Consider the following 26,107-nt stretch of genomic DNA (forward strand, 5'->3'; position numbering starts at 1 on the left):
AACCGCTTATGGAGCAGGCTTAGATTCTTTCTTTTAAATGTCCATCACTTTTTCCATCTTTGGCACTGGCTGTTCTCTAGTTTTCTTAGTCACAGCATGACTGGTGTGAGTTCTTCGATTCTCTTTGTATGGATAGGAGAGACTTCTGAGTCTGCCATACTTGGATCCAAGACCTTCTCTCCTGGCCTCGAATAGAAATCAATGCCCCAGACCCTTAAGACTATGTGGTTCTCTAACATGTTGGCTGTCCAGGCTGAATTCTCTCTCACTTTTGTTAAAGGATAGTTTTTTTTTTTTTAAAGGATAGTTTTTTTTTTTTAAAGTAAGATCATGACTCATATGAATATAAAATATACTTGTGCTGTTTTATTTAACTCACTGTTTAATGAATAAACCCGGCAGAAATTACAAGAGGTACTAAGGACAAATTAAAGAAGAAATCACTTCTGTAGAATAAAAAAACACTGGCATGAATTCACATAGGGATCCAAAATTAGTCCCCCCGCCCCCCGCCCCATGAGGTAAGGAGAGTCAGTTGAAACCTCCCCTGAAAGAATAAACTTGCATGTCTATAGACAAAAATTATTTTGCATTGCTATCAGTTTTCAATTTATAGAATTGTAAAATAGCTCAAAGGCAATGAAAGATTTGGGTCAGATAGCACAGAAGAGTGTGTTTAAACAATGCAATTTTCTTTTGGAGACACTCTGATCTTTTTTGTTTATTCCAAATGTTTTTGTATCTTGAATTTTAGTTTCTTCTAAGTTCTAGTTCTCTGAGACTCCTTTTCCTGCTTTCAATATTGACTGATTATTTTAAAAATGCATTTTATCTAGCATACCTGTGGACTTGTTGCAAAAAAAGAGATGTCTGAAATCAGCTTAGTCCACCATATTGACTAGCCTGACTACTCCTCATCTTAAAACTCTTCATCTGCTTTTGGGATAAAAGTCCTCTCTGTTTTCCTCCTAATATTTAGACTTGGTCTTCTATGTCTTCATTGAACTTTCCCCCAGGTCTGACTTTTGGCAGTGTTTTCTAGGTTTCTGATCTTGGTAATTGTTCAGTGTACAGCCCAGCCTATACTTTCCACTGCTTTCTCTATGCTGATGACCTGGAAATTGACACCTCAATCTATGTGTTGCTTTAGGCACTTACTTCCAGCTGTGCAGTGGATATCATCAAACACATATCCTACTGGCAGCTCAAATTTGACAAGACCAAACTGAATTCATTAAACACCCTCTACCTACCCCTCCAAAACAGTTTCGAATTTGTTCCTCTGCTTGCATTTTCTCTATATCATGTTGTGATATTGCAATGTAATCATTCAAATTAGAGCCCTAGAAATCATCCTCAACATCTTTCTCCCATTTACCTCCAAATCAACAGTTACATATTCGTATCTTATAATCATTTTTTATTTCTCTCTTTAGTGTCATTTCTTAAGGAGATATTTTACATTTCTCCACTTCTTCTGGAAATATATTAATCTAACTAAGCATACTAGCTCTTATTTCTAACCTTTAATAATCTACTTGCTCAACAAAGACTTCTTTCTAGAATATGAATTTTAGGATACCATTATACAATAAACTAATACAGCTCAATAGCAAAAACAAAAACAAAACAAGACAAAAACAATTTTAAAAATAGGCAAAATGAACATTTTTTTCCAAATAAGACATACAAATGGTCAACAGGAACATGAAAAGTGCTCTACAATACTGATCATCACAGAAATGCAAATCAAAAACACACTGAGATATCACTTCACACTTGTTAGGATGGCTATTATCAAACAGAAAAGAGCCAGCAAGTGCTGAGAGGTTGTAGAAAAAAGAGAACCTGTATACTGCTGAGGGGGATTGTAAACCCATACAAGTGCTATGGAAAAAAGCATATTGGCTCATCAAGACATTAAAAATAGAACTATCATATGATCCAGCAATCCTACTTCTGGGTATATATCTATGGGAAACAAAACTGCTATCTTGAAAGATATCTTTTTTTTTAATGATAAATTTATTTTTTATTGGTGTTCAATTTGCCAACATACAGAATAACACCCAGTGCTCATCCCTTCAAGTGTCCCCCTCAGTGCCCATCACCCATTCACCCCCTCCCCGCCCTCCTCCCCTTCCACCACCCCTAGTTCGTTTCCCAGAGTTAGGAGTCTTTGTGTTCTGTCTCCCTTTCTGATATTCCCCACACATTTCTTCTCCCTTCCCTTATATTCCCTTTCACTATTATTTATATTCCCCAAATGAATGAATGGATAAAGAAGATGTGGTCTATGTATACAATGGAATATTACTCAGCCATTAGAAATGACAAATACCCACCATTTGCTTCAACGTGGATGGACCTGGAGGGTATGATGCTGAGTGAAGTAAGTCAGTCGGAGAAGGACAAACATTATATGGTCGCATTCTTTAAAGATATCTACTCCCATGTTCACTGCAGCATTATTTACCATAGCCAAGGAATGGATCGAGAAAATGTGAAACACACACTCTGGAATTATTATCTAGCCTTAAAAGTAAGGAAACTCTGCCATTGGCAACAACATAGATGAATCTGGAGGATATTATGCTAAGTGAAGTAGGACAAAGAGAAAAAGAAATACTGCATGGTATCACATGTGTGGAATCTAATTTAAATAGTTATACTCACAGAAACAAAGAGGAAAAATGTGTTTGCCAAGGGATAGGGTGTGGTGAAAATAGGGACAGGCTGATTAAGAGTAAACTTTCAGTTACACAACGAATAATTTCTGAGGATCTAATGTATAACATGGTGAATATCATTAACATTTTATTGTATAATTGAAGTTTTCTAAAAAAGTAGACCTTCAATGTTCTCTCTCTCTCTCTCATACACATACACACAAATAAATACATTAATCTAGCTATGTGTTAGTTAACTCAAGGAGAATCCTTTCACAACATTTATGTATCAAATCATCTATCTGCATACTGTAAATATTCCACAGATTTGTCAATTGAATCCAAGAAAGCTGGAAAAAGAAAATAAATATTGGTACAGTGTTGGGAAAGGCCAAAGATTACAGTGAGCCTATTTGAGTATAATGCAGCTCCACCCCTTTCCAGTTGTGTGGAATGTTCTAACACACATTTCCTCCTTTGTTAACTGAGGGTAATAACAGCATGTCCTGAACTTTGGGTAAAAATTGAGTGGAATCCAGAGGCATGCTCCCAGGAAAAAAGGAACAATATACAAATAATGGCCATCATTACAATGTTTCATTTATTTTATTTTTATTTTTCTTAAGATTTTATTTATTTTGAGAAAGAGAGAAAGAGAGCATGAGTGAGGGGAAAGGGCAAAGGAGAAAGAGAAGCAGACTTCCTGCTAAGCAGGGAGGCCTGACGTGGGGCTCCATCCCAGGACCCCAGGATCACAGGCAGACGCTCAAGTGACTGAGACACCCAGGCACCCCGTCTTTTATTTTAATTTATATAGAAAAGTATGCTTATATTACCCAAGTGCACAATTTTATTAATTTGTTTAAGTTGCTTTTTTATTTCCTTGTAGTCATGTTTATGCCTTGTTCCCTATGTAGCATTTAATAACAGGGATAATCAACCAGATTTTCCTCATTGATATAAAACTGTAGAGGTTTATATCATATACTTGTATAGACATCAAGTTTTTCAATTTTGCATTTTTCAGTGCTACAACAGGAGCACTGTTTATTTATATTATGCTACCTTTTTTACCAAAAAATAAGTTTGGAAATTCCATTATCATCTGAGCAGGTCTTATACCTTTATCTTCTAATTTTAACTGCCTTATGAATATATTCCACATCTAAAATTGCATATTGACTTCATGATATTCTTTGAAAAATACCTTGTTATTAAAAATAAAGTTTTTAGATAATAGATAAATGAATAAGGTTTGATTATCTAATGATAACATAGTGGCTATAGTTGATAATAACATTGTATAGTTTAAATTTGCTAAGATAGTCAATCGGAGAAGGACAAACATTGTATGGTCTTATTCATTTGTGTAATATAAATAATAGTGAAAGGGAATATAAGAGAAGGGAGAAGAAATGTGTGGGAAATATCAGAAAGGGAGATAGAACATAAAGACTCCTAACTCTGGGAAACAAACTAGGGGTCGTGGAAGGGGAGGAGGGAGGGGGCGGGGGTGAATGGGTGACGGGCACTGAGGGGGGCACTTGACGGGATGAGCACTGGGTGTTATTCTGTATGTTGGCAAATAACACCAATAAAAATAAATTCATCAAAAATAAATAAATAAATTTGCTAAGATAGTAGAATTTAAGTGTTCTCAGCAAAAAATAAAATAAAATAAAAATTATCAGTGTTTTATGTATTCAAATAAACCTAAGAAAATGTCTATGCACCTCTATTCCATATTGTGTTCTTTGTAGTTTTAATAGTATTTGATATTATAATACTTTTAAATAATATGAAGTTTGTGTTCAGTCAGAGCTCTAAGGGTTTCTGTAAGTGATTACAAATTAGAGTGATCATTTTAAGGAAAAGCTGTGTGCAAAACACATACTACAGTTTTTAAGAGTTTATTTATTTATTCATGAAAGACACAGAGAAAGGCAGAGACACAGGCAGAGGGAGAAGCAGGCTCCATGCAGGGAGCCTGATGTGGGACTCGATCTCGGGTCTCCAGGATCACACCCTGGGCTGAAGGCAGTGCTAAACCGCTGAGCCACCCAGGCATCCCCATACTACATTCTTATATACACATATCTAACAGGATACATAGAAATATCCAAAAATTAATTAGCAAGCAATCCAAAAAAAATTAAAGTTATAATAGGTTAAAAAACAATCACTATCAGTAAGTGTGAAATTACAATAAATAAAAATATGAAAAATAAATCAATGTAAGTAAAATATTTAGTAATAAATTGAATAAACGTATGCCAAACTTGTACACTAGAAGCTACAAACATAGGAATGAGAGAAAGTAAGAACTAAACTAATGGACTGATATACCATGTTCATAGAATGAAAGAGTTAATAGTGTTAAAAGGCAACTCTCCTTTTAAATCTATAGAGTCAATCAATGCCAGCAGGATTTTCAGGTCAAAATGAGATTCTAATTCTAAAATCTGTATGGAAATTCAAAGGACTTAGGATAGTAAAATAATTTAAGTAATTATAATAAAAAATAATTATATAATAAATAATTTTCTATAACAAATTATACATATAAAGAATAGCAATGTTAGAGGACTACTAATCCTGATGTGCAGACTTACTGTGAAGTTACAATAATCAGAACATTTTGGCATTAGCACAGTGTTAGACGATAAATCAGTGAAAGAGAATTATGAATCCAAAAACAATCTCACACAAAAATGTCAAAATTGGGGCATCTTGGTAATGGAGTCAGTTAAGCATATAACTCTTGGTTTCAGCTTAGGTCATGATCTCAGGATTGTGATATTGAGCCCCACGTTGGGCTCTGAGCCCAGCATGGAGTCTGCTTTACAGACTTTCTTCCTCCCCCTCTGCTCTTCCTGTCATGCTCTCTCTCTAAAATAAATAAATAAATCTTTAAAGAAAAGGTCAAAGTAATGAGAGAGAGAATAGTCTTTTCAATTAATGGTGTTGAAGCCTAACTAAATGACCATATGGAAATAAAACTTGATGCCTTCATCAAGCCATACACAGAATTTTTTTAAAAGATTTTATATATCCATTCATGAGAGACACAGACAGGCAGAGACACAGGCCGAGGGATAAGCAGGTTCAATGCAGGGCGTCTGATGCAGGACTCGATCCCGGGACTCCAGGATCATGCCCTGGGCCAAAGGCAGGCAACACACCACTGAGCCACCCAGGTATCCCTATATAGAGAAATTAATTCAAAATGGGACATAGCTTGAAATATGAGAGCAAAATTCACACAATTTTGAGAAGAAAGCAGGAGAAAATAGTTGTGATTTGGGGTTAATCTAGCATTTTTTGAATTGTAAACAAAAAGAACAAACCTTAAGAGAAAAATTCACATTTCATCAAAATCAAAAGTTTTACTGATGCACACACACAATTAATAGAGAAACATAAAGGTAACCCACAGAATGAGAAAAAATATATTTGACAGAGGACATAAATGTAGAATATATAAACAATGCATACAACTTATAAGTAATCCCATTTGAAATAAATATAGATAAAATATTTATAGCCAAAGTATATGCTACAGAGAAGTAAAAACATCTCCACACAAAGACATATATGCAAATTTTGGAAGCATTACACTTAATTACCAAAAATATATAAACAGCCTAACATCTGTCAACTGGAGAATGAATAAATAAAATGTGGTATGTCTCTACAATGGAATATTACTAAGTAATAAAAATATGTAAACTCCTACTGAATGTGATAATGTAAATAGATCTCAAAATACAACAAGCAAAGACACAAACACAAAAGACGATATACTATTTCATTCTATTTATATGATGGTTCAACAAAGGCAAAAGTAAAGCACAGAAGAAAATATGTTGTTGTCTTGAACCAAGGATCAAATAAACTGAAGTGTTTCATATCTTAATTTTGTTGGTGATTGCTTGGCTATATTCACTGATCAAGACTCATCAAACTATGCACTTTTAATGGATAAATTTGGATGCATGTAAAAATAATAAGGTTTAAAACACTTACATTTAGCTTGCCCCTTAAACATTTCCACCAAAACCCAATTGATGACTTTAATCCTGAAACCATTAGTCTCAACTTTTCTCAATATTTTCTTTTGCCTACATCCATAGAAAAAGTGCCCTTGTCTCATTGCCCATTCATTGCCTCATCCCTCAAAGATAACTTTGCCAATACACCCACGTCCAGCTCTACTGCCAACGTATTCTCTGAAGGAGGGCCCACAGATCTTCTTTTTGAGCAATTCTTTTATTTTATCCCATACAAGAAATGCTCAACCAGTTAATTTCCAATGACCCTTCTAGTTCTAAACATCTAGTAAAGAGTGTTAGAAGAATTAATCCTGATAAACACTATCTTAACGGAAAAAAACATCCCAAGCTTAAAACAAGATCTTTTGGAGCTAAGGTTTTCTTCCTCTTCTGTGACTTTATCTCATTTGCTTTCTTTCATTTCCAAGTATTGCCATACACCTGAATGCTGGTGCTTTAGCTTACGACTATAAACACAAAGGGGGTCATACTTGTTCATTAGCTTGGTCAGCACATTCTCTGGATGTAGGAGAATAACAATGTTCTTGTTTGGAAGCAGGACTGAAAACAATGAATGTGGTTACCAAAAGGAAAAACAACAACAAAATTGGCATCTCTACTATAGCAATGGGCAAAAATAACTATTACCACAGAATATTGTCTTCAAGTCCATGTATATAACAAATGCAGTTAAATTGGTCACCTTCACTATGACTTTACACATCTTATTTTCTGAAATCAAACTTTCTCACTCATATTAGTAATAACTGGTTCAAAACATCAGTATAGCACACACACACAGAGACACACACAGAAACACACACAAACACACACACCTCTGTATCTCACATCTCTCAAATAAAGGAAGACCTTAAATACAAATAAACCCCGTAATGGGGTGACCAGTATGTCCCTGAAACAATTAAGATGATTTTCATTAATATGATGAAAGAATGTTAATTAGCCATATTCAAGGTGTATCTTACAAAAAGCGCATGTGGGACAATGTTCATCAGAGCATGTTAAATTAGTCGTTAGGGTTTTGTATGGTCCATCCCAGCAGCTTCTTCTCTGGATATGCCTTGTTCTTTACTACCACAATTTCTTTACTCAACAGCTAAGATACTTTCTTCTTAACCTACATTCTATATATCCTTCAAAGCACAAATCAAGTTACCCTCTCTTCCAGGAAAAGCCCCATTACTTCAGTGAAAAGCAATTATACTTTCTCATGAATCAAAAGCGATATATCCTGCCACTCTTCTTACTTACCTTTTTCTAATTTGCTGAGTTATTAGTAATAAATGTTTTTTAGTAACTTTGCATCAAAAATCAATTAAGACCCTACTATGTGTCAGGTACTTTATGATATACCTATCACCTTCATCAACCAATTTGAGGAGAAAAATAATGTCTATTAATAATTTTATTCCTCATAGCACCAAGAAACATTACCTTGAATTTAGTAAATACTAGTGGTATAAATGAGTTAAAGTTACACACACTCTGATTATGATATTAAATGATAGCTTTGACTTTTTAAATGAAGTTTTCTCTAAGACATTTTTCTCATCTTCAGGATGTGGTCACTGATTCAACAAGTATTGATTGAGCATCTACTATGTGCAGGAAATATACCAGGTCCTTGAAGTATATCCAAACAAAGCACAAAATTGCTCCTTTCCTTATGGATTTTTTGAGGATGGAGGTAAATATTAATTATGAAAAATAAATAATATACATGATAAATTAAAAAGTGGTATTGCTATGAAAAATTAAAACCACTAAGGAGGATCAGGAGTGCTTTGGGAATCAAGTAAATTAAGAAGGGAAAGTAAGGTAAACCTCATTGAAAACAGTCATAACTGTAGCCAGGCTAACTAATAGAAAAAGAGAGTGTAAATTACTAATATCAGAAATGAAAAGAAGTGACATCAATATCATACTTACAGACATTAAAAGGATAATAAAAATAATAACATAAGTAATTCTATACCCACAAATTTGATAACCTAGATGAAAATGGACCAATTCTTTGAAGACAGAATCTGTGAAAAGTCATACAAGAAACAGACAACCAGAATAGGCATGCATCTCTTAAATAAGTTGAATCAATAATTAATAACCCTCCGAAACGGAAAGTAGCAGGCCCACATGGATATATTATTGAATTATACCTAACTCTCATAGAAGAAGTTACATCAAATTTCTACAAACTCTTTAAGAAGGTAGAAGCAAATGTCTACTTCTTAATTTATTTAAAGAATTCAGGATTATTCTGAATTCCAAAACTATACAAAAGACATAAGAAAACTATATGCCATATCTCTCATGATAGATGATAAATCCTCAGTAAAATATTAGCAAATTGAATACAACAATATATAAAAATAATTATACACTATGACCAAGTGGGAGTTATTTCAGATATATGTAAGGCTGATTTAATATTTGAAAATCAGTTAATATTATCCATCACATCAACCACTTAAAAAAGAAAAATCACATGATCATATCAATAGAGGCACAAAAGCATCAGAAAAAAAAATCCACTATCTTTTCATGACAAAAACTCTGAGTAACTTAGGTATAGAGGGGGAACTTTTTCAGCTTGATAAAGAACACACACACACACACACACACACACACGCCAAGCCTACAGCTAACATTATACCTAACAGTGAAAATCATAAAGTTTTCCCTTTAAGATGGGGTATAAGGCAAGGATATCACCACTAATCACTCCTTTTCAACATTATACTGGAAATCCTAGGTAATGTAACAGGCAAGAAAATAAAACAGAGGGTATTCTTATTGGGAAAAAGTAAAGGTGTCTTTCTTTTAGATGATATGATCATCTCATAGAAAATCTGAAAGGCTAGAGACTACATGCACTCAAATACACACATAAACACACAAATTCTGGAACCAATAGTCAATCAAATCAAGGTTCCAGGATACAAGGTTAATACATAAAAGTTAATGGCCTTCCTATATACCGGTAATGAATGAGTGGCATTTGAAATTTTAAAAATCTCATTTACATTTGCACCCAGTGTGTGAAATATTTAGAGATAAATATACCAAAATATGTACAAGACTGATAGGAGGAAAACTATAAAACTGATGAATAAAACCAAAGAACTTTTTTTTTTTTTTACGATAGTCACAGAGAGAGAGAGAGAGAGAGAGAGAGAGAGAGGCAGAGACATAGGCAGAGGGAGAAGCAGGCTCCATGCACCGGGAGCCCGACGTGGGATTCCATCCTGGGTCTCCAGGATCGCGCCCTGAGCCAAAGGCAGGCACTAAACTGCTGCACCACCCAGGGATCCCACCAAAGAACATCTTTAAAAAATAGAGAGATATTCCATGTTCATAGATAGGAGGACTCCATATTATCAAGATGTCAATCTTTCACAACTTAATCTATGGATTAAAGGCAATCTCAGTAAAGATTCCAGAAAGTTATCAACAATGAAAAAACAATTTCGAGGTATATATGGAGAGGAAAAAGACCCAGAATAACATAATATTGAAGGAATAATTGAAGAGTATTGAAGAATAATAAAGTTAAATCACTGACACTATCTAACTTTAAAATTGACAAAGAATCAAGTAGGCCGGATAAAGAGCACCAAAATAGACCTACCTAAATATAGCCAACTGATCTTTAACAAAGGAGAAAAGGCAATACAGTGGAGCAAAGATAGACTCTTTGGTAAATAGCACTGGACTAGCTGAACATCCACTTGCAAAAAATGCCATCTGGACACAGATCTCACACCCTTCACAAAAAATGACTCAAAACGATTACAGACCTAAATGGAAAATACAAAATTATAAAATTCCTAGTAGATAATATAGGAGGGGACCTAGATAAGTTTGGGGATGGCCGTGAATTTTCAGATATAGCAGCAAAGTATTAGCCATGAAAGAAATCATTGATAAAGTGGACTTCATTAAAATTAAAACCTTCCGCTCCATAAAAGACAGTATCAAAAGATGAGGAAAAAAGCCACATATTCAGAGGAAATATTTGTAAAAGATACATCTGGAAAAAGAACTGTTATTCAAAATATGCAAAGAACTCTTACAACTATAAGAAAACAAAACAAAAAACAAAACAAAACAAAACAAAACAAAACAAAAAAGAAAGAAAACAACCAACCTGACTGAAAAGTGCTAAGGTCAAAGACCTTAACAGACTCCTCATCCAAGAAGATATATAACTGACAAATAGTCGTGTAAAAAGATACTTCGCATCCTATGTTGTGAGGGAAATACAAGTTAAAACACAAAGAGAAAGGTGCCTGGGTGGCTCAGTCCGTTAAGCGTCTGAGTCTTGGTTTCAGCTCAGGTCATGATCTCAGGGTCCCGCGCCAGAGTACAGAGTCTGCTTGAGTTTCTCTGTCTCTCTCCTTCTGCCCCTCCCCACCACTCTTTCTCCTTCTCTAAGATGAGTAAGTAAATCTTTTAAACAACAAGATACAACCCATCTATTAGAATGGTCAAAATCCAGAACACTGACAACATCAAATGCTGGTTAGAGTGTGGAGCAACACAAACTCCCATGCATTGACAATGAGGGTGCAAAATGGTGCAGCCACTTTGGAAGACAATCTGGCAGAGGCTTTTTTTGCAAAAGTGAATATACTTTTATGACATGATCCACCAATCTCACTTCTGGATATTTACCCGAAGGTGTTAAAAACTTATGTCCACACAAAACCTGCACATGGCTGTTGATATCAGTTTTATTCATAACTGCCTAAATTTGGAAGCAGCCAAGATGTCCTCCTGCATGTGATAAACCGTGATGCATGCAGACAATGGAATAGTATTCAGCACTAAAAAGAAATGAACTATTGAACCGTGAAAGACATAAAGGAATTTTAAATGCATATTATTAAGCAAAAGAAGCCAGCCTGCAAAGGCCACATACTGTATGTTTCCAAGTATATGATATCCTGAAAAAGGCCAAACTGTAAAGATGGTAAAAAGATGAGTGGTTGCCAGGGATGAGGGGTAGGGAGAGGGGAAAGGATGAGTAGGCCGATCACAGAGGGGTTTTAGGGCAGTGAAAATATTCTATGTGATACTCTAATGATGGATACATGGCATTACACATTTGTCCAGACTCATAGAAAGTACAACGCCAAGAGAAAAATATAAACCTTGAACTTTGGGTGAAAATAATGTGTTATGTAAAGTCATCCATTGGTGACAAATGTACCAATCTGGTGGGGGGATATTAATAACACGGAACACTAGGAATACGTGGTGGCAGGAGGCATATGGGAAATTTCTGCTCCTTTCAATTTTGCTGTGAATCTAAAATTACTCTAAAAACATAAAGTCTAAATTAAAAAAAAAATAAAATGTAATAAATGAGTCATGACTTGAGGAGCTTAGCCTGGAAAACACCTCAGAGAAGATGTATATCATAAAACACACATTTTACAAGGTTAGAGTATCTTTGGAAGTGTGCTTTAACATACTAAATTATACATAATTTCCCTCTGGGTAAAAAAGAGCTTATCTGGGGAATAGACAGTAGAATTTTATTCTATATCCTTCTATGATTTTTGGATTTTGAAACACGTGATTGTATTTCTATTCAAAAATTAAATAAACAAAAATATTTTATAGGAAAATTGTGAAGAATTCCTAAATCCAGCTCAAAATATTAGGGAAGCATTTCATAAAACTAGGACATTGGAATAGCCTGGCCTACTTTATGTCAGTTGGCATGTGCTGCATAACAAACCATCCTAAAACTGACTAAGTTAAATCAACAACTATTTATGTAGCTCAGGATTTTCTGAATCACCAATTTAGATTGAGATCATATAGACAGTCCTTCGGGTGTGGGCCTGGTTTTGCTGATAGTGCCCAGGCTTTTGGATTTGGGGGGTGCCTGAGGCTGGACGGTCTGTGACCGGCATGACTGCGACCTCTCCGTGTTGTCTCCCGTCTCTTAGCAGGCTGGGCTTGGCTTATCACATGGCCGTCAGATGAGTCCCACATCACCAGCGTGCAAGCTGCGGTCTCTTGAGTCTTGATCTGCAAATTCTCACATGATCACGACCTCACAAAGCCAGCCATGTTATGGGGTAGGGAAAAGAGCTCCACCTCTTGATGGGAGGAGGTAAAAGATTGTCACAGTCTCATAATCTCCTACGACTATAAAATGATAATTAACAATATTAATGGTGAATTACTCTTAGAATAGAGATGTAAGCCGTATCATTGTGTTCTGGCCAAGTCTTCGTATTTTCAATTGAGGGAGCTATAGTTTACAATAAATCATCTCAATTATGAATGTGATTTAAAACATATCTGTGTTCCTAACTTCAGAGTTTTGGGGATATATCTACGTCCTTTTGCAATAAGCCTTTTTTTTTTTCATGAAAATAAAAGCCTCCCTAATAGATGTTTTTTTTTCCATGCTAATTTCTAACATGACACAGCTCCTGTCATATCATCATATCCTCATTTTCCATCTTCCAAAATATTCACCTTTTCTTTTTTATAGCCTGTATATGAGAAAATGGGCAAATGTTTTAAATCTGATTCTGATCCATATAAAATAGGGTCAAAATATTAATTTCCTATTTTTGTATGACATTTTCACATTAGTCTGTTTTTAGCTTTGAGTACACAAAGGAACGTTCTAGTTTCTGATGTCCTGTAACACCTGCACCTTTTATGCAGCATATGCCATTGTTCCTTTCCTCCATACGTTCTCTGGGTTCATCTCTAAGTATGTATTTTAACCAGATTGCACTTCATGAATTCTTCAAAAGGTCATATAGCTTATGTATCTTTAATCAAGACTTGGATTGAGCTGCACCATTTCTACCATTTACGAGCTCTTTGAAATTAGACTTAGTTCACCTTTGTAAATTCAGCTTATGTAGCTATGAAGTAGGAATATTGCTATCTTCTTCATGTGGTTTCCATAAAACTAAGAAAGAGTACGTGAGGGATCTCTAGGTGGCTCAGCAGTTTAGTGCCTGCCCCTGGCCCAGGGCGTGATCCCGGAGACCTGGGATCGAGTCCCACGTCAGGCTCCCTGCATGGAGCCTGCTTCTCCCTCTGCCTCTGCCTCTGCCTCTGTCTCTGTCTCTGCCTGTGTGTGTGTGTGTGTGTGTGTGTGTGTGTGTCTCATGAATAAATAAATAAAATCCTTAAAACAAAAGGAGTACGTGAATATTAGCTGCTTCCTTGTCCCCCTTGGTTTTTCAACCATCTACCACCTCTTCTATCTCATGTCACATATATTAAGAATAAAAGCTTGAAGATTCAGTTGCTCCTTACAGAGAGACCCTCACACCATAGCAATGACCCACACCATTTACTCCACACCCACAACTAGATTATTGGTCTCACAGCAAGGGCATCCCAGTTGTGTATTTATTTTGATAACTGGGTGGGGTTCTTCACCACCCGGTATGTAGGGTGAGAATGATAATGGTTATGACAGTGATGATAATATAATCATAGCTATCACATTTGGGATTAATACTAATCACCATATCAAAGAAGCTCTATTCTTATTCCCATTTTAGAGATAACACACTGAGCTTCAGAGTTGAACTGCCTGGGTTACAACAGCTATTAGGAGATGGAACAAAGATTTTAAATCCAATTCTATTACACTCCAGATGTCTTGCTCTTAAACATTTACCCCATACTGCAAAATTGAATATAGTTGTGAATTTTTCATTGATTTGCTGACATGAAAGCTGCCACTAATCATATTTATGATTTTTCAATAAAAGCTTTAAAATTTTTTCTAGACCCGAGTGGTATTCAGGCACAACAGAAAACATGAATTTGAGAAAAAATGACTACACGCCATAATAGGATCAGATATAAATTAGGCCTAATTACTTGAGTCTAGTAAGATTGGAATGTGGACCTGCAGTGATGATAATGGGATTCAGTGGACATACGTTGTGGGCTCTGGAGAATGGGGTGATAGGTGGCAATTATCATTAGTGACTTTTGAATAAAGATGTTGGAGTCTTCTCACTCATTAGACCAAACAGTTCAATGGTCATTAGAAGTGGCTGTAAAAGGCACTGAAATACCATCAGAAAGGGGGTAATGATTATCACTGTAGCAACCTATTATTTCTATAATGGCGATGTGATTAAGAAATCAACATTAGACATTATTCTCCATCAGCTGTGGCTTTTAGAAGCTGATGACAGTGGTCACAAATCAAACTTGGAACAGTTTCTATACCTTTAGTGGAACTCCTATGGCACAGACCACTTTCTTTTCCAACTGTGACTTTAATTTGAATATTATCAGGGGCAGGTCAAAACAGATGTGCTATAAATCACTCCAGAAGTTTGGTCAGAGTTGGAGGCATACACACAACATTCCCTGTGATAAAGAGACTGCAGTTTTACAATCATAGTTTGTTACAAATCTCTCAGGAACAAGAACACAGATGCGGTTGTCACTTTTTTTTTTTTTTTCTTATGCGCTGGTTGTAAATACAAGATGTGATGCTTTGTTGAAGAGTAATACATCACATCACAAGGACGCCACCACCCAGATTCTCTGTTAGGAGAAGGAATTGGGTGGAATACATAGTAAATTAAAAGATGTAAAGACTATACGAGAGGACATTATGCTTAAAGAAACAAATTCTCATTATTCTGAATAAGACCCTGAATTCTTAAAGTCTGACCTAAATGACAATTATAATTGGATATTTACAATGAAAAATATGTAGAAAACCTACAAGCAATAAGTCAGTGATTATGCACTTGCTAAAAACATGTGCTCGGCATTTTTTTAATTCCCTAATTAAATCCTAATTAGGATGTGCAGTGGAGTGTTAATTTTTGCTAGCTATACCTCCAGGGCATTTTTTACACCTTCAGAAGCCTAAGCTTATTCAGATATGTAAGAGATAATTATCAATAAAAGCACCACCACATTGTTGGCTTGGAGAGTTGCTTATGTGTGGTTTCAGTCTCTACCTAAACAGCCCAGGGGACCTGTGCGTGATGATAAACTCTAACACTGTCCTCAGCTGCCTAATAGGTAAAGTGTGACTGTTTCTGCATCCTCCAGCCAGAGTTTTCTTGAAAAACAAAAACAACAAAACAAAACAAAACAAAACAAACAAACAAAAAAAAAAAACAGAAGCCTGTGGATATGCTCAGCAAATCTGAATACGAGGTGGCCTGCCAATCAGAAGTATCCCACCTTTGGCTCCACATAACAACACGGAGTGTGAATGTTCAATATGTTGCCTCGGTCTCAGAATCCACAAAACCTGCTTTGACTTTATATCCTATCCGTTACAATTAAAGGATAGTTTTGAGTTAAGAGTTGAGCATTATTCTTCTTAATTATTCTCCAAAGATTTTCTTGGACATGGTTTCCTTTTTTATTTTATTTTATTTTTCTGGATTGTCAACTCTTATATAAACTTTCTTTTCTGTTCTCCAAGCTGTCAAAATATTTGGTCAACTTATATATTAAGGTCCTACATTATGTACTGAGTAAGACATGTGTAAGGAAAACCAAAGCTCCATCCTCAAGAAGCCCGTAATCTAGAAAGGAGAGCGATGATAGTCATCGCTGTTATACTACTAATAACAGTAACAACCAACAATTATTTCATTCTTGTTGTATTCTAGGCTCTTTATAGTTTTCTCATACACAGTCTTCTATATCATCCCTTCCGACAACTTTCAGATGCAAAGTAGGCAATTTCTACATAGCTCGTTCATATGGAAATGAAAATCAGAAAAGTCAAAGAAGCTATGTCTAGAAGTAGCAGAGTCAGGATACCGCACTTCCCACCCTTTCTCTGGACAAACACAGGTGCATGACCAGAATAGGAGATGTCTTAAAACTGTGACATGTGTAGCAGACAAGGAATTTGAGGTAAGAAACCCAGATGAGAGAAGATTATGAGTATGGAGGTGATGGTGGTGGTGATGGAGAAGGGCACAGAGTACGGTATCTAAAACGTTGGCACATGGAAGAGGAAGAAAGAACCGAGAGTTATGGGCTCATGGTCCTTGAGGGTAGTTTCTAGGGAAGATTTTACTAGTAAGAACTTTTCATTGACAATCACAAATTTTATTTTTTAATTTTTAATTTTTCTGTCTAAAAATGTTAGCTATGAGACTGGACAATTATTTGGAGAAACTGGAAGAAATTCCTTCTCCCCCCCTACTTTGTTATCCAATAGTACATCTCATTCATTTTGAACAACAGCTGTCCGTAAACCATAAACATTTTCTAACGATATTTGATTGACTCAATTTCTTACCACTGTCTCTTGCCTTTGCCTTCACAAATCATGTTCTATTTGTAATATCAGGTTTCCTTCAAAGACTTTTAGGTGGATATAATATCTCCAACTCCAGTCTTGCCCTACTCCAAATTCTGAACTCAGGCGCCTTCCATCTGCTAACGCTGTTTTTCTCTTAGCTAGCATATGCACTGTTTGAAATGTCGTGCAGCACAACTCTGAGATTCAGGGAATGAATAAATAGATCATCTCCTCCTTTAAGACACCAGAACCAGTGTCACCTCCCATAAGAGTTTCCAATTTTTTTGCCTAGACAACCAAAACTTTAGTGTATACCTGCTCTTGAAAAATTGTGATCTTGCCCCCCCCCCATTGATTGGATACTCAAGAGGTCTCTCTTTGGATTAGGTGTGTCATCTCTTTGCTCCATCATCTCAATGATATAACTTGGACTTAACTAGTGTTGGGAATCTTGGGAGACAGTCACGCTTGCTGACTTGACATGGAGTCAAATGAGGTTTTGGGGAATGTTCTTGCTACTGGATTTTTGGTCAAGTGGTAACACTGTCAAAGACAACACTGTCAAATTATGAAATATATGGAGAGGCCAAAACAGGAAGCATTCTGAGATAGGTTTCCTCACACCTTGGGGTATATGACAAAAAAGGAAAGAAACACAAATGTCTATTAAGTTAAAGCATTTTCACAGTCATTCTCAGCGACTTCTCAACAAAATCAGTTGGTAGTTAAATCCCAATTTTATAGATAAGGATTCTTAAGCTCGTAGATGTCAAAGGATTTACCCAAGGACCCATAGCTAGGAACTAATAGAGCCAGGATTTGAATTTAGTTATGAATCTGAATCACTCTCTTGAATATTCAAAATCCACTTTTACCAATCTCATTTATCCAATGTAAAACATTGTAAAAGAGTCCTTCCCAGATGACACTTCCACAGTTTTATGCACTTTATTTCTATTCATAATTTTAATAAAACCTTCAGTAGACTCATTTTTAAAATCACACTTTCATTTTGCTCTCTGTGATATCAGTGGAGAGCAACTGTCAACAGATGCTAAAGTTTACAGATCATTAAATTCTCCTCCACAACGCATCCTCAGAAATGCCCTGGTGTCAAAAGACCTCCTCTTTTCCATCTAAAAGGATTGGTTTTAGAACATTTTTGCTCAAAACTTCTAACTTAGTAAATTTTCTCCAATGTGTAATTAACCTGAACAATTCCGGAGATAAGGGCAGCTGTGCAATCAATGACACCTGGGCTCTTCTTTGCATCTGTATTCTATCTTCTCATCTGCTGAGCTCCCCGCCTTCCCTTATAGACCTTCCCTGGGTCAATTAAAGACTATGGGACAGATGGTTCTTCAACAAACTACAGGAGAGCACATGTTGTTTGGGAAAAATCAAGGGGAAAAACTCCTACTAGTCCAAATATCTGTCTGTCCCTCACTCTCTGCTTCACACACACACACACACACACACACACACACACACACACCTTACAGCATGTTACTCTATGTGAAATGTACTTCCTCCATTACTTCCAACTCCAGAGATGGAAAATGATGAATCATCTTTAAAACCATAGCTTAGTTACCATTCTTTTAAAAAATTCCATCTTGAGGGACACCTGGGGGGCTCAGCGGTTGAGCATCTGCCTTCAACTCAGGGCGTGATCTTGGAGTCCTGGGATCGAGTCACATTGGGCTCCCTGCATAGAGCCTGCTTCTCCCTCTGCCTGTGTCTCTGCCTCAATCTCTCTCTCTCTCTCATGAATAAATAAGTAAAATCTTTAAAAAATGTTTAAAAAATTCCATCTTGACTTATTCAATAAAATCATGCTCTATTTGAACTCCATTTGTACTTTTATTCATTCCACAAGAAATGTAGGTTACCATTTTTTTATTGTATGGCATTATATTTTATACAGCTGTATCCCTCACTTCACTGTATGCTCTAACATGCAGGGTGCCTGTGTCATTACCACCTAAATATCACCAGTGCAAAGCCCAGTGCCTGACAAATATTTGCTGATAAAAGCATGCTTTCTCATTCAATTATTTATATACCTTTTCAAAAATATATTCAGCATTCGCTATGGGCCAGTCATAGAAAGACTTCTTAGATGACTCACAATGATCGCTTCTTCTTAGAATCTATATCCCTGCGTTGTTCCTCTTCCTTGACTGAAGGTTATGCCTAGAGATTAACAAACAGAATACAGCCAAAGTCATGAGTTGTCTTTTCTATGTATAAGTCATACAATACTGAGTCTTCTATCTTTATGGCACCCTCTTTTTCTTTCTGGTTTTGATGAAGCAAGGTGCCACGTTGGAGAGGTCCATATGGCAAATAATGGTTGGCCATATGGGAAAACAGCCTGCAAGGAACTACATTTTTCCAACAACCATGGTAGTAAGCTAGAATCTAGATCTTTCCCCCACTTAAGCCTTTAGATAAAACCATAACACTCCTTAATACCTTGACTACAGTTTTATAAGACAGAGGACCCAGACATACTATGCCAGAATTCCTACATCAAAACAACTGTGAGATAAAACATAGGAGTTATAGTAACCTAGCAAGGTTGGGGGTAATTTGTCATGCAGTAATACGTAACTAATACAGGGCTGACACCCCATTAAGTGCTGGCAGTGTAGTGATGAACAAGACTTTTGTTTGTTTTGTTTTCCGTCCATATCTAGTAATCAAATAAAAATTGTTTCATCTAAATTTAGAAATAGCTCAGTATTCAATTTATGTGGAGCTCTCTTTGAATGGCATGCCAGATATTCATTGCCCAGTAACAGGCTAAAACTTATTGTCTTAAAACTGTGGCTCATTATTTCCTATGAGAGTCTTAGTTGTTTTCAGGGTTTCCCTACTGATTTTGCCTGGGCTTGATCACGCGTCTGCACTCACATGGCTGGTAAGTCCAAGAAAACCTCAGTCACATGTCTGGCAGCTGATCATGGTTATCAGCTGGGGTGCCTCGGTTGCTTCCACAACAGTTTCTTAGCCTTCAATAAGCTGGATTGGATTTCTGACGTGGCAGCTGCAGGTCAGTGTCCCAAGAAGGCAAGTCACGATGCACAAGTACCTTTCAAGCCTTGCAACAAGTTTGCTGATGTCCCCACTGGCCAAAGACAGTAATGTTGTCAAGCCCAGAGTGGATGTGAGGAAGAACGAATATAAGTTTATCGTTACCTAAAGTCATGATTTACTGGGATCCATCACTGAAAGAATCTACAATAAATGGTATTGACATTTAGCTGAATAGAGTTGGTCTTAGGATATTATAGCTTAAAGGAAACTTAGGGGACATTTTTTTCAGTCCCTTCATCATATAAATAAAAGAAAAGATATAATCAGAACAAATCAATTACTAATTAAAGACAGACTTGATATTAAAATTCAAATTCTTTTTAATCCAATCATGCCCTTTGCCCTACAACTCGCATTGCTTGATTTTCAGCCTCAAACCATTCAAAGAATTTTACAAAGAGAAGGTCATGATGTACTACTATGGGTCACAGAATACAATTCCAAACTACCAGATTCCTCTTCCTTTGGCCTGAGGTATTTTAGTGCAGAAATAGTGAGCACTCTAGTAATTAGAAACTGTCTATCTCAAACCATACCATGACGTGCTAATTATTTGAGGAGTTACCAATATTAAACCAATAGATAGTAAGTTTTCTCCCACTAGCAATTAGGATCTAGTAATCTACATCGTTGTTTTTATAATGGTCCACCTCAAGAGCAATTAGCAAAACATCGGTCAGATCATATTCAACTAGACATCTGATTTTTTATCTTCTCCAGGTTTATTTATATAGGTTGAAACTACTATTTCCTTATTCTTTCCATGCTAAAATAAAACTAGCCTGGGTATTGGTACAGATCAGCACAAATACCTTCATTATGCAGGTAAAAGCTTCTGATTTTTCAGGCCTGGATTATTATAATTCTCATTTTCTGGAGATTTTGTTCATGATGATTTCTCTGATGCAGCTCCTAGAAAATGCAGAAGTTGAATCTTCATAAGAATACACCTGTCTTTGTAAATTATTCCCTTTTTGATATCCATGCACATGATCCTATCTAATCTCTAATGAAAGGATTCATATTTAAGAACTGGAAGGACAGCAGCTTTCTGCTTCACTATTTTTCTTATAGTCTGAACCATCAGATCATCCTGGGTACAAGCCTGACTTTCCAATTTTACTTTCCTAGCTAGAAAAGCCATGATCATCACTGAAGAAATTCGCCTGACATCTCTATTGGACATTATTTGAAAGAAACTCACTAATCAACTGCTATTTTTTACTATTAATTTAATTTCATTTTAGGACAAGTATTTGCTCTTTATAGGTTATTCTTTCCTGTCTACTCTGTAACACATTTTGTAAATCTTGCAATATTTTTTTGAAATATAATATGCTCTTGTAAAGCTTTGGTGAGGAAGCAAGAAGGATTTAATCAGAATTATTTTTAAGTACCAGTTCCATCACTTATTTGGTTTCTGATTTTGAGGAAGCTCTTTTTACTTTTTTGAGACTATCCTTATCTACTTACACATAAAGTGAAAATCTACCCAAAGGAAATATGTTTTAAAAAAGGGATACATTTCCCTATAGTAAGTAGCTTGGAAACTATAAAATCTCAGGAAGTGATAATTGCTTGAAATATTACAATTTCTAATAATATTTATTGCTTTCTATTCTGATATTGTTGAGTCTTCTAAAATTGGTTGTGACGTACTTTTTCATGAGGATTATACTTTATTTACCTTTATATCCTTAATATACTGCACAATATTAGAAGTTTTCCAAATAATTCCTCACACATTTTTTATTTGATACTCACAGAAAATCCCTATGAGATAAGCAAATGTTATTACTTCCCTTTGCCAAATTAAGAAACTGATATCAGGAAAGTGAGGAATCCAAGCTTCTTAAAGTGAGTACAGTTGACCCTTGAACAAACACAGGGGTTGAGGGTGTCCACCCCTACATGCTGCTGAAGTCCATGTATAACTTTTGACTCCTCAAAGAGTTAATTGCTAATAGCCTCTTCTTAACCAGGAGGCCTTGTGGATAATATAAACAGTCAACTGACATATATTTTCTATGTTATATGTATTATATAATATATTCTTAGCACAGAGTAAGCTAGAGAAAAGAAAATGTTATTAATAAAATCATACATAAGAGAAAATACATTTACAGTCCTATACTGTTTTTATTGAGAAAAAAAATCCACATTTAAGTGGAATTGCACAGGTCAAATCTATTTTGTTGTTCAAGGGTCAACTGTAATCTAAAAACTAAAAACAAGAAGAGCTGAACTATATCAGCTCCCAGTCTTCTTTATCCCATAGTACTTCCTGGTATTTATTTATACTAAAGGATCACTACCAGAGAGAAGTGAGATATACATCCCCAGAAGTTGTGAAGGGTGAAGTCTAAAATGTCCTGCTCAGGTAAAAATAAATAAATAAATAAATAGGGTGTTTTTCTGTATGTTGGTAAATTAAACACCAATAAAAGTTAATAAAAAAAAAAAAAAAAAAAAAAATAAATAAATAAATAAATAAATAAATAAATATTTCTCTTTTAATATGTAAAACTTCTAAATCAAAAACAGATTGAAAAAAAATAAAAATTAAAAAAACAGATTGAAGACATAGATTTAACTTATCAGAAATACTAATAGAATAATGATAAAATAGTTTTTAATGGCTTAACTCTGAAAATGAAAAGAACAAGGTGGAGTGGGTCCTAAAGGCATTCTGGATGACTTCTTGCCTCCTTCACCTAATGGAATATCTTTTGTTGACTAGTTTGTTTCAAATAACATGTGGTATGTTCTCCCCCATAAATATGAAAAAAATATTTCCAGGGTTTATCAGACATTTAAAGGAAGACTAATAACTAACCAACTAACTAACTAAATAATTTTATATATATCAAGATCTATAAACAAATGAATCTCCATGTTGTAGCTTCAATGTGTTTTTTTGTTTGTGCTATCTCTGAAAGTCTTTAATATAAGCATCCATAAAACAAGAACAGAATGTTATAAAAAGTAACAAAACAAAAAAGACATTTCAAAATTGCTAAAAATAAGTCAAAAAATAACTTGGAAGATAAAACTAACAAAAATCTGATTTTGTAATGAAGACAAAAATTGTGAGAACAGAATAGAGTAATAATCTAAGATACATAATGTCTTACTAATAATCCTCCCAGAAGAGAAGAAAAAAATTGAATTCAATAATTAAAAAAAAGAATTTCCCCCAGAGCTAAAGAACATCAGTCATCAATATTAAGAGGTCTTCCTAGTAATTTAAATGATTCATGACTAGACACCACTACAAAATTTCAGGATCTTAAGGAATAAAGGGAATATTCTAAATTATTCTGAGACAGAGGTCAGTGTGGAACAGAACAGCAAGTTCCTCACAAATAAACTAGAATGTCAGAACAGAGTGGAAATGGGTGTTGAATGTTTTAAGGATTAAATGATGTTTTACTTCGTATCGAGCATATAAGAAAGAAATATATCTCCATATATATATGCAGGCTGATGCACTCAGACACCTCCATTAACACACCAGTCCTTGGGAAGTAATTTGAGGAGATGCTCCCATAAAATAAAAAAGAGAGAAAAAATACATGGAATAAGGAAATAGTTCCAACCACAAAAAAAATAACAAAAGAAATTTTCAGGATGAAAACCGTAGGGCAAGCATAAAGAGTTATCAAACCAGAACAAAGCAGAAGGTTACAGAGATTCCAGAACCATCTATATTGGATGGTATTTGGGATGTGACTGCACATTTTGGTAATATTATTTATTAATTTTCAACTTACAAACAACCTATAAGCAAACTATTTATACGATAAATATATTACAAAAGAGTATATACACATAATATGTAATGTCACATATAGGAAAGGAGATTATAAAAGTAGACACACAGTGGACAGGAGTTGGAATGTGAAAAGAATAGAAGACTACGGAAGATAGTAAGTGGGTCCCGGCGTATTCATCCTATAAAGGGAACTATAAAACATTAGTTATAGAAGACACTTAGGATGTGTATTATTTGAAAGATATAAGGCTAAGCAACACAGGAATAAAAATTATAACGGATTTTTGGGGAGCAAAAATAAATGAAAATTATGATGCAATTTCAATCCTTACTCTGAGGGGAGAACAATCAATTAGTAAAAATACTGAACATTAAGCTCTTTAGGATGAGTACATTGCAGTGGATGTTGCGTCTTGCCCATATGCCTCTGGGCTCCACAGTTCCTATATGCTGCAGGTAACTGCCACCTGCATACATGTGTCACAGAACTTCTACCCACCGCTAGGGTGGGTCAAAAGTGCGAAGGAATTAACAATCACCAAGAGCAGAATTCAACAACTACCAGATGGAAAGAGGTACACAAATATAACAGCTCTTTCCACCAGCAAGTAGGCTATTTCCGAGGTATATGTTTTCCTGGATTTTTCCTATAGGATTAATCTCCACTCACTCATCAGGATGACTGACTCAACAATACAACCTCTGTTAGCTGCCTTTCCTTCCCTGTGTCATTTCCTTGCACCTTTCAAATAAACTACTTACATTTCACTCCTTGTCTCAGGATCTGCTTCTGGGGGAAATGTAAATTAAGACATATTTGTAGATATGAAATGAACCAACAGATATTAAAATAATTTAACCATGGAAGATGAGAAGTAAGGTAAGCAAACTGCTTTTCACTGAAGCCCTTAAGAGGACTGTTTGACTATAAATGTTCCTATTTTGCTAGACAAATACTAATAGATGATTCAAAGAGACGGTATATAGATAGAAAGTTGTCAATTCTCAAAGTTGTTAATTAATCTAGCTAATTTATAAAAGTCAATGAGGGAACTAAGCTGACCAATTCAAAATTTCCTCCAACTACCCATGACAGCCAGGTAGGGCAGTTGAGACACATCCCATCCATATTGGGTTTTCTTATACTTCTGGTGTCCATGCCACTGTGAGGAATAATGGACAGAGATGGTGCCTGAGAAACTGCTGAGCTTACAACCCAGTTTATCCTATAGATCTACCCTCCACATGGTCCTTTATTATTAAACTGCAGTTATGTTCTCAGTACAAGCTTCTGCCAAAAATCCAGCTCAGTACCTCTAACTTCATGTGCTGCTTAGAAAATCAAATCCACACAGTCTTCCTCAGTCAACCTTATATTTCTAAATTTCTTGCTGACCAAGACAGGCATAGCTTGCTGACTGAGTCGTGTTCACCTAATTCTACTGATTTAGTGTATTCCATTTGCACTAATGTAATGCAAAGTATTTCCAAACACATGGAACTGTATAATTATATATTTTCCTCTGGAAAGCCTTTAACCAAGCACATTTTACATACTTGTCAATTTATAAATTTCGATACTACAAAATAATACTTTTCTAATCAATACAGAAATATGTTCTTCTCATGTCTTATGCTAAAATTAAGTCTCCAAGAAGGTGACTCAATCCTCCAGGACCCCCTTGTCGCTTTCATACCCTGATGTGCAACAATATTATCTCTACAGGTGTGTTGTTATCCAGTTTGAAAACCATAGGGCACACTGTCATGAAAAAAATAGCCCTTCATCCTTTGAATAAAGTCTGAGATGTGATAAAACCTTGTGCCTGGCTATTAGATTCCAAGTTGTTACAAATACATGGGAATTATCCAGAGGGTATTAAAATCAGGTTGTATTTTGGGGACCTCTGAATACTCGGTAACCATGTCTTGATATTGCATAAACACTGGGTTCTTCACTGAGGATCATCTTACAGTAAAGCAATGCTTTTATCTTTTTACTCAAGTCACTTTCTGAGTCACACAGCAATGAGTGCACCCCATCAAGTGGCCTAATTTGGGTCAAAAATTATATCCCTAACTTGATCATGGGTTCATTTGATGACAAATTTTAGAAAGGCAAATATTTTCTTTTTAGGAAATAGATATCCCTTAGTGCTAGGCCCCTAAATTTTTATTGAAATCTTGTTGAGAAAAA

This window comes from Vulpes lagopus, chromosome 10 (genome assembly GCF_018345385.1).
Source record: "Vulpes lagopus strain Blue_001 chromosome 10, ASM1834538v1, whole genome shotgun sequence".
Classification (NCBI taxonomy): Eukaryota; Metazoa; Chordata; class Mammalia; order Carnivora; family Canidae; genus Vulpes; species Vulpes lagopus.